Raw genomic sequence first — 9117 nt, forward strand, 5'->3', positions numbered from 1 at the left:
GTCAGACCAATATCCCTAATGAACATCGATGCAAAAGTACTAAATAAAATACTGGCAAACCAAATCCAGCAGCATATAAAAAAGCTTATCCACCATGATCAAGTTGGCTTTATCCTTGGGATGCAAGGCTGATTCAATATATGCAAGTCAATAAACATAATTCGTCACATAAACAGAACTAAAGACAAAAACCACATGCTTATCTCAATAAATGCAGAAAAGGCCTTCAATAAAATTCCCTTCATGTTTAAAACTCTCAATACATTAGGTATTGAAGCAACATACCTCAAAATAATAAGAGCCATATGACAAATTCACAGCCAATATCGTAATGAATGGGCAAAAACTGGAAGCCTTTCCCTTCGAAAGTCAGCACAAGATAGGAATACTTTCTTTTTTCTTCAAAAATACAAGTTAGTGTATTGCTAGCAATATTCCAAAACCCCAATTCTTAACCCACATGGTAAAAATACTTTACAATTTCCCGGAAAAACTACTCTGGTGTGTACCTTCCTTTCAGATAAATATAGATGTCATCACTTTGTTAGGAAAGCCTCCCTAGTAATTGTACAGCTGTCTATGAACTGTCTGGAGCAGTGGTTTTCTAACTTGAGTGTGTGTTGGAATCACCTGGAAGGCTAGATAAAAGATTGCTTGGTCCCACTTCCAGAGTTTCTGATTCACTTGTTCTGGGGTGGAACTTGATAATTTGGATTTCTAACTAGTTCCCGGGTGATTCTGGTACTGTTGTTTTAGGGACCACGCTCTGGCTAATGACTTGCTCTAGCTAGAGGTCTTGCTCTAGGCTACTGGTATTCAGTGAAGTAAAAGGAAGCCTATCTTCACTAACCTATACTTTACACCACTCTGATCCATTCTTTACACCATGGGTCCCCAAGCCCCTGGGCCACAGATCAGTACTGGGATCAGTTAGGAATCAGGCCACACAGCAGGAGGTGAGCAGTGGGCAAAGCAAGCATTACCTCCTGTGCTCCACCTCCTGTCAGATCAGCTGAGGCATCAGATTCTCAAAGGAGTAAGAACCCTATTGTGAACTGTGCATGCAAGGGATCTAGGTTGCATGTTCCTTATGAGAATCTAGTGCCTGATTATCTGAGTTGGAACAGTTTCATCCTGAAACCATTCCCCCACCCAATTCACATGGAAAAATAATCTTCCACAAAACTTAACCCTAGTACCAAAAAGGTTGGGGACCACTCCTTTACACTGCATCTACAGTTACTTTCCTAAAATATGAGTTGAAAAAGGGACTTTCTTCCTCAAAAAGCTCCAATGACACTTTATTGCTCATAAATTTCCAAAATCTTAAAATCTTTAGTCTCACATTCTAGCTCTTTTATAATCTGATTCCAAGCTTCCCAGTGTTTCCCCCCATACACCCTGTTACCTGTCCTGCAAATACTTGCTATACCCAGCCAAGCCATATTTATTTATGCCTTAGGACTTTGCTCATGCTGTTTCTTAAACCTGTAACATCCTTTTCTCCTTCCCCATTTACTGAAATCAATGAAATCAGAATCACTATGACTGATCCCGACTGCAAGTAAGAAGACCCTGGCTCCACTGGCTTGCACAGTACTGAAAATTATTACATCACAGAACAAAACGTCTGGAGATAAGATGGCTCCAGAGATGGTTAATTTGGCAGCTCAAAGACACCATCAGAGACAAAAGTTATTTTCAGTGTATCAATCTGACATCCTCAGTACATGCTCTTATTCTCAGGCTAATTCTCATTAAGGTCACAAAATCTTTAGCAGTTTGAAATATCACATCCAGTCAAAAACACATCTAGCAGGAGAAGCAGGAACTTCTTGAAAGCCTCTTTTTGTCAATTAAAAAAACCCCAGCAATGATCCCATCCTATTTCCTTGGCCAAATTGTGTTGCATTCCCACTCCTAAATCAGGCACTGAAAAGAGGTTTGAAATTACCGTGATGTCTTAGACCAGGTGTATTAGTCTGTTCTCACACTGCTATAAAGAACTGCCCAAGACTGAGTAATGTATAAAGAAAAGAGGTTTGGCTGACTCACAGTTCTGCATGGTTAGGGAGGCCTCAGGAAACTTACAATCATGGTGAAGGGGAAACAAGCACATCTCACATGACAGCAGGTGAGAGAGAATGTGAGCACACAGGAAACATCAGGGAAAACTGCCTTATAAAACTATCAGATCTCATGAGAACTCATTCACTATCACGAGAACAGCATGAGGGGAACCACCCCCATGATCCAATCATCTCCCACAAGGTCTCTCCCTCAACACCTGGGGATTACAACTCAAGATGAGATTTGGGTGGGGACACAAAGCCTAACCATATCACCAGAGGTCAACAAACTTTTCCTGTAAAAGGCTAGATAGTAAATATTTTAGCTTGTGTGGGCCATATGGGCTTTGCCACAACTGCTCAGGTCACCCCATGTAGCACAAAAATAGTCATCAATAATACATAAACCATTGAGTGACTTGTTCCAATAAACTTCATTTACAAAAACACGTGGCAAACTGCTTGGCCCAGTCAGCCACCCCATGGTTTAGGCCAAACAAGATCAATCTGTGAGTCATGCTGTAGAAACATAGATCCCCCCAAGAAACATCAGAGATCTTCCAGGAAAGAAGGAGGAAATGGCTTTTCCAAAGGCAACCAGCAGCATCAGTGGGGACATCCTTCAAGCCCTAGCTCAAATGCAACAAACAAAGGCTTCTCTAACTCATTTCAGACTGAATTAAACTCTCCCAGTAAATTGCTTAGATCTCCATTTGGAGTTATTGTAATGTAGCCAACTGACACAATTGTCTCCTTGAATAAAGAACAAGCATCTTCAGGGCAAGGTCTGTGTTACACATCTGTGTATTTCTTGCCTTTACCCCCACCCAGCACTATATGGAACACATACAATTGTTAAATATTAATGTAATTAAAACCATACAAATATATAATCCATGAAATAGTCTTCAAATGCTTGGTTTCTTTGCCATTGACCTTAATCTACCAACAGTTCATATGTCACAAATTGCACCATCTACCTGCATCCAGAAGTTTCAGTTTGACTCACAGTCCCACATAGTCCAGCAGAAATCTGTTTGTACAATTAAGAAAGGTCATTCTGTCATGGCAATCTATACATCCCTCTGTATTCATTTTTCTATGCTGTGTAACAAATTACTGCAAATTTAGTGGCTTTAAACAACACAGACTTATTATCTCACAGTTTCCCTGGGTCAGGAGTCTGAGTAAAGGTTAGCTAAGTCCTCTGCTCACAAGGTTGCTAGATCTGGGGTCTTCTTTCAAGCTAACATGGAACTTGATAAACCATTTTCTTGCAGCTATAGAGCTCACGAAGGCTGTGTCTTCCAGGTCAGCAGGAAAGTTTCTCTCTCACACTTTGACTCTCTTTTGACTTCAGGAGGGGCTCAGTCCCTTTTAAGGGCTCACTTGATTAGGTCTGGTTCATCCAGAATAACGCCATTTTTTGTTAACTCAAAGTCAACTGGTTAGTACGCTAAACACAGGAGTAATATCCCATCATGTTCACAAGCCCCGCCCATGCAGATGCAAGGGGGAGGGCACACACCAAGGCATCAGGAAATTTGGGAGCCATCTCAGAATTTTGCCTCCCACAGCCAGGTGCAGAGGCTCACACCTGTAACTCCAGCACTTCGGGAGGCCAAAGCAGGGGGATCACTTGAGGCCAGGAAACCAGCCTGGGCAAGAAAGACCTTTCTCTACCAAAAAGAAAAAGAAAAAAAAAAAAACCACACACACACACACACACACACACACACACAAAAGAATTCTACCTCTCATAATTTCTATTACGATGCCTAACCCCACAATATTGACACCTACATATTTAACTATTTGTCCCCCTACTGAAAAGTGGTCATTTTTCCTCTGTGTCCTCAGTACCAAACAACCAAAAGATACTCCATAAACACCAAATGGACAAACAAGCAAATGGATGAATTTGGCCTTATTATCTCTCAGTAGAGGCTTTTCCTTCACATTGTTGATTTAAAAGCTTCTGGAAAAAGTAAATGGGCCAGGCGCGGTGGCTCATACCTGTAATCCTAGCACTTTGGGAAGCCGAGGCAGGCAGATCACTTGAGGTCAGGAGTTGGAGACCAGCCTGGGCAACATGGTGAAATCCCATCTCTACTAAAAACACAAAAATTAGCTGGACGTGGTGGCTCACACCTGTAATCCCAGCTACTCGGGAGGCTGAGGCAGGAGAATCGCTTGAACCCAGGAGGTGGAGGCTGCAGTGAGCTGAGATTGTGCCACTGCACTCCAGCCTGGGCGACAGAGTAAGGTTCTGTCTCAAAAAAGAAAAAGTAAATGATGCGTTTGATTACACATAAAGAATACATAGGAAAACTGAGTAAGGAAACAAATCCATAAGCAAAATTCTATTGACATGTGGACAACGCTGGCTTCAGAGGATTATGAACTCTAAATAGTAAATATTATTCAGATGTTAGTCAAATCAGAATCAGGATTGCTAAAAGATTTGACACATGGGCTTTGACACTTGTGCTTGACCATATCTTACGTTTGATCACAGTACTTTAATTTATTACTGTCATTATTATTATTATTATTATTCAAAGCTTACTCTGCTATAATGTCCTGTGGTCCTATGCGAGGCAAAACTATTTCTCTCTTGTTCCCTACTGCACCCTCAGTGTTAGCCCAGTATCTGGATGCTAGTGAGTGCTCAACAAAATAGTTGCTGAGTGAGTTACCAAAAACTCTACGAAATGATTATGCCCATTTTGAAGCCAAGGGAACTGATGCTCAGAGAAGCCAGTGTCTTGCCTAAGGACACACAAATAGAGAGACAAGATTTCAACCTGAAGTCCATACTTTTTTTTTCTTAGATGCAGTCTCATTCTGTGGCCCAGAGTGGAGTACATTAGCACAGTCTCAGCTAACTGCAACCTCCAACTGCTAACTGAACTAACCTCCACTCACTAACCTCCACCTGCTAACTGCACTAACTTCCACCTGCTAACCTCCACTCAGCTAACTGCAATCTCCACAAGGGATTCTCCTGCCTCAACCTCCTGAGTAGCTGGGATTACAGGTGTGTGCCACCACACCCAGCTAATTTTTGTATTTTTAATAGAGACAGGGTTTTGCCTTGTTGGCCAGGCTGGTCCCAAACTCCTGACCTCAGGTGATCTGCCTGCCTCAGTCTCCCAAAGTGCTGGGATTACAGGTGTGAGCCACCATGCCCAGTTTGAATTCCACACTCTTGATCACTCATCTATAAAGGCTTACAGTTCATCCATGCAATTACCATATCACAGTAACTTTCTGCATTTTTAAACTGGACTTGAATGGGCCCAAGTCTCTTAAACCAAAGCCTTTCCATTAGTGTACCAATTCCAGGTCTTACAGGTATCTGCTTGCTAAACGAGCTTGTTCCAAGAAAGCTGGGAAAGAGGAGTATCGATAATAACCAAGGCCTATATTTATGTCAGCTACCCCTCTGTACCCTTCTCTTAGGTAAAGGAAGGAAGAGCATTGACAAATTCACTTAGGACTCACTCGAGGAATCTCCCCTAGATGCCAAATGGTTCTTGAAATTGTCACCACCATTCTGAAAAGATCTGGGCCTTCACTTGACCAAATCTCAAGTGGACATTTCAATTCCTTGGCGTAAGATAAAAAATAAATCCATAAAACATCTGCAAGGGAAGCATTAGACAGTTTGTGCCAGAGATCTGGGAAGTTGTGTGCTTGAAAAATATTTGCATATAGAAATAGGAGTAGGCTGGCAGAGAGTGTAAATGTGATGGGAACTCTCTCAAAATACACTAGTGAGAATTGTGAAACTAGCGTATGACTTCTCCCCTCCATGTTCACAGCCACACATTCGGTCACCTCCCAGAGTCCCTGCACCTGGCATCAGAAGTCTTTTCATGACGTGTTTTCAGAAGAAATAGAATCAGTAGTGCTGGAAATCTCCCTATGTAGACCCATTTTCAGGTGTCCACTTGGCTCAGCCCTTAACCGTGTTTCCCCCGCCCCCACAAGGACACACCCCTAGCTGCCATGTTTTTATTCTTTGCCCCCACCTAGTGGCCATAGCTGCATAGACCAGAGTATTATAAAAGACCATTGAGCAAAGCCTGAATCACACTTGCAGGCTAAAAGATTACCATTCAGTTTGGTCTGGTTTCTTGTGGAGGGGTGTGGATCTGAGCATGAGGGGTAGCAATCCACACTTGCTGCGTAAACTGCAGTCATGCCTGCTTACAAGCCATCTGTTACCAGTCCACGAGGAATTAAGGACAGAAACTGAGAGTAAGGAAGCACTTAAGGACCTTTATAGCACTTCGACAGAATAATTTTATGTCTACGGAATCTAATAATAAAAAATCAGGGCTTGTTTTATTTCATTTTAGTATAACTCATTTTTACTGTGTTTTAGCACAAATAGTTTGCAAAACGCTGGGTTTTAGAGATGCAAAAGTAGATCTGCAGAGAGAAAAGGCAGAAGCAGATGTTTGTGAAAAAATTCTTATTTCCAGCCCATTCCTGGGGCCTGATGACATCCATTCCCTTCAGTTCCAAAAAAACATTCCTGAGTCCTTACAATGAACACCTCTTTTATTGCTTAAGCTTGCTCAGTGAATTTTATGGGCCTTGAAACTAGAATCCTAATGAATATACTTACACCAATCTCTGGCAGGGGCGGAGGGGAAAGCCCCAGTCGTCTTCATCCTAGTTTTCCCAAGAAGTTCTTCTAACCTGAGATTCCACCTCAAACCAATCCAAAACAATGATCACCTTTTCATTCTCATCCTTGCCTAGACCCTCAATTCTAAAATAAAATTGTTTTTTAATACAGGAATCATGGAGAAGAAAGAAAAATTACTGAAACAGTTAGGGGAGTTAGTCAGTAATTGTGTATGGAGAGACTACTCAGTGCTCTCCCTGAGTGGACAAGTATGAGCAGATGCACAAAGGCTTGCCATATGATGCTTGCATCATAGTGGGAGGGGAGAAACCACAAACAAATTTTTAAATAAGATAGTTTCAGAGAGTGATACATGCAAGGAAGGAAATCATATATGACAAGGAAACACAGACCAGCCACTCAAAACTACTAGATAAGACAAGAAGAAAGGTGAGGCAGAGAAGACAGCCTCATAATTATAATCAATGCCATTTATTAAGGGGTTAACTCTGTGCCTGGCACTGCTAAGTATTTTAAATACCCTCACAACAAACCTATGAGATAATGTTATTATCCCCATTTTATAGACGGACAAATAAGTTCCAAGAGGTTTCTAACTTGCCCAAGATAAGAGCTGGGAAGACACGAAGGAAGAGCATGAATCCAAATGCATCTTACTACAAAGCTCATCCCCTTAACCACCTGTAAAGAATAACAAACCAATAAGGTGAGTCTTTCTTTTGGTCACCCAGAAGCGTCTGGTTCAGACATTGTTGCTTCCTGGCAAAAAGGACAATGAAATCTTTTCAAATACATGTGCTCTTCTGAAAATCAAATACAAGGGCCCCCTGCTCAGTGAGGTCGGCCTGTATTTCTTAGTAGAAACTGAGAGTAGCCAACTGCTAAGGGCACATAAAAGCTATTTTTTGAGAAACCATCTCAGAACGGAAAAAGAAAGAAGGTTGAATCTTATGACATTATTTCCCCAAACAGTGGTGGGGAATTGTTGTAAAATGTCTCATAAAATCCCATCATATGTACAAATGGCATGGACTTAAACAAGCTGAACAACGATTGAGTCATTGAATGTTTGGGCTGGATTTCCAACCGCCAGGAGAGCCCCAGGCACAGTTCTTTGTTTACAGGTGCTGAACAATCCATCACAACCCCTCCTTTTAAGCCCCGTCCTTCCTCTCCCTAGGCATGCCTCTCTCACCCTCCCTCTCATTCCCTTGATAGCTTAGTGTATGTGTTTTCTAATATCCGTTTCAGGTGACCAAAGTCATCTATCTTTCTGGACCTTATTTATAGGTAGGCAGATTCTAAATTTAGGCCTCTCTAACCAGCTCCAGGCAGACTGCTTGACGTCCAAGCAAAGAACAAAGATGAATGCAAGAGCACTGGGTGACTTAAGATGTGCAATAGATTTATGGAATGGTGGCTCTAGTCCAATTAAAAGAAATAAAACTTCCATTCTAATGCCACTACCCTAGAATTCACACAATCTAAAATAACTGTTATTGACTTTACCTATACTTTGTCTATGAAATAAAAGTATACTAGATCAATCAACATTTTCAAGTACTTTAGTAAAATTAACTCCCTGAAATTATATACATTCATCAAAGAGTCATATTTGGCCAGGTTTCACTAATAATAATATTAAGTACCCAATAAACATCAGCATGTATCAGATCTCATCAGATTAAGTTTTACCACAAGCCTGTGGCATAGATACCATTGTACCCACTTTAAAAAAAAAAAGGGAAGAAAACTGAGGCTTGGCAATTAAGTTTGCTGTCCAAGGGCACAAAAACCAGGCAGACACATGATTCAAATCTGAATTCGGAACCATCAAGCATACCTCAAATACTGGAGCACCGGGCAAGGAAGCTGCAGAAGAAGTTGCTATGAAGGGGAGAGCATTCAATCAAGAGAATGTCAGAGTTCCCTTACATTAAACAAGGTCTCAATATTGGGTAGAACTCTAGAAATGGTTTGATATTCTCTTAAATTCCCCCATACACAAACACACTTCATTCAATAGCCCCTAATGTCTAAGAACGTGGGCTTTGGAGTTGGATAGTCCCAGTTTCTGCCATTTTACAGGTTGTGTGGCCTTTAGCAAATTATTTAACCCCTCTGAGTCTCATTGCCCTAATCATCTATCAAAGGGCAATAACAATTGAACCTGATTCCTAGAATGGTCATGAAGATTAAGTGAAACAGTATACATAAAGAACTTAGAACATGGTAAGAATTCAATAAATCATAGTTATTCAAATGACTGGCTTATCTGATTCTTATCACCAGCTGAGTATGGCAAAATATCAAGAGCTACCATGTAGTGTTTCATTTTAACAGGTGCAAGATTTCTTTATTCAAGTCAATAAAAACAACAGTAAA

The 9117-nt window shown here is 41.1% G+C and overlaps 1 long non-coding RNA gene across 1 annotated transcript in view; it reads right to left on the reverse strand.

Annotated features, from left to right (window-relative positions):
* The window catches only part of LOC139363746 (uncharacterized), a 54981-nt gene extending 46163 nt beyond the window's left edge, over positions 1–8818 (reverse strand). The window contains exon 1 of the long non-coding RNA XR_011624601.1: positions 8576–8818. This is a non-coding gene — a long non-coding RNA (uncharacterized lncRNA). The remainder of the gene's footprint in view (positions 1–8575) is intronic.
* Positions 8819–9117: the final 299 nt, after the last annotated feature.

Source organism: Macaca nemestrina, chromosome 6 (assembly GCF_043159975.1).
Source record: "Macaca nemestrina isolate mMacNem1 chromosome 6, mMacNem.hap1, whole genome shotgun sequence".
In the NCBI taxonomy this organism is placed as follows: Eukaryota; Metazoa; Chordata; class Mammalia; order Primates; family Cercopithecidae; genus Macaca; species Macaca nemestrina.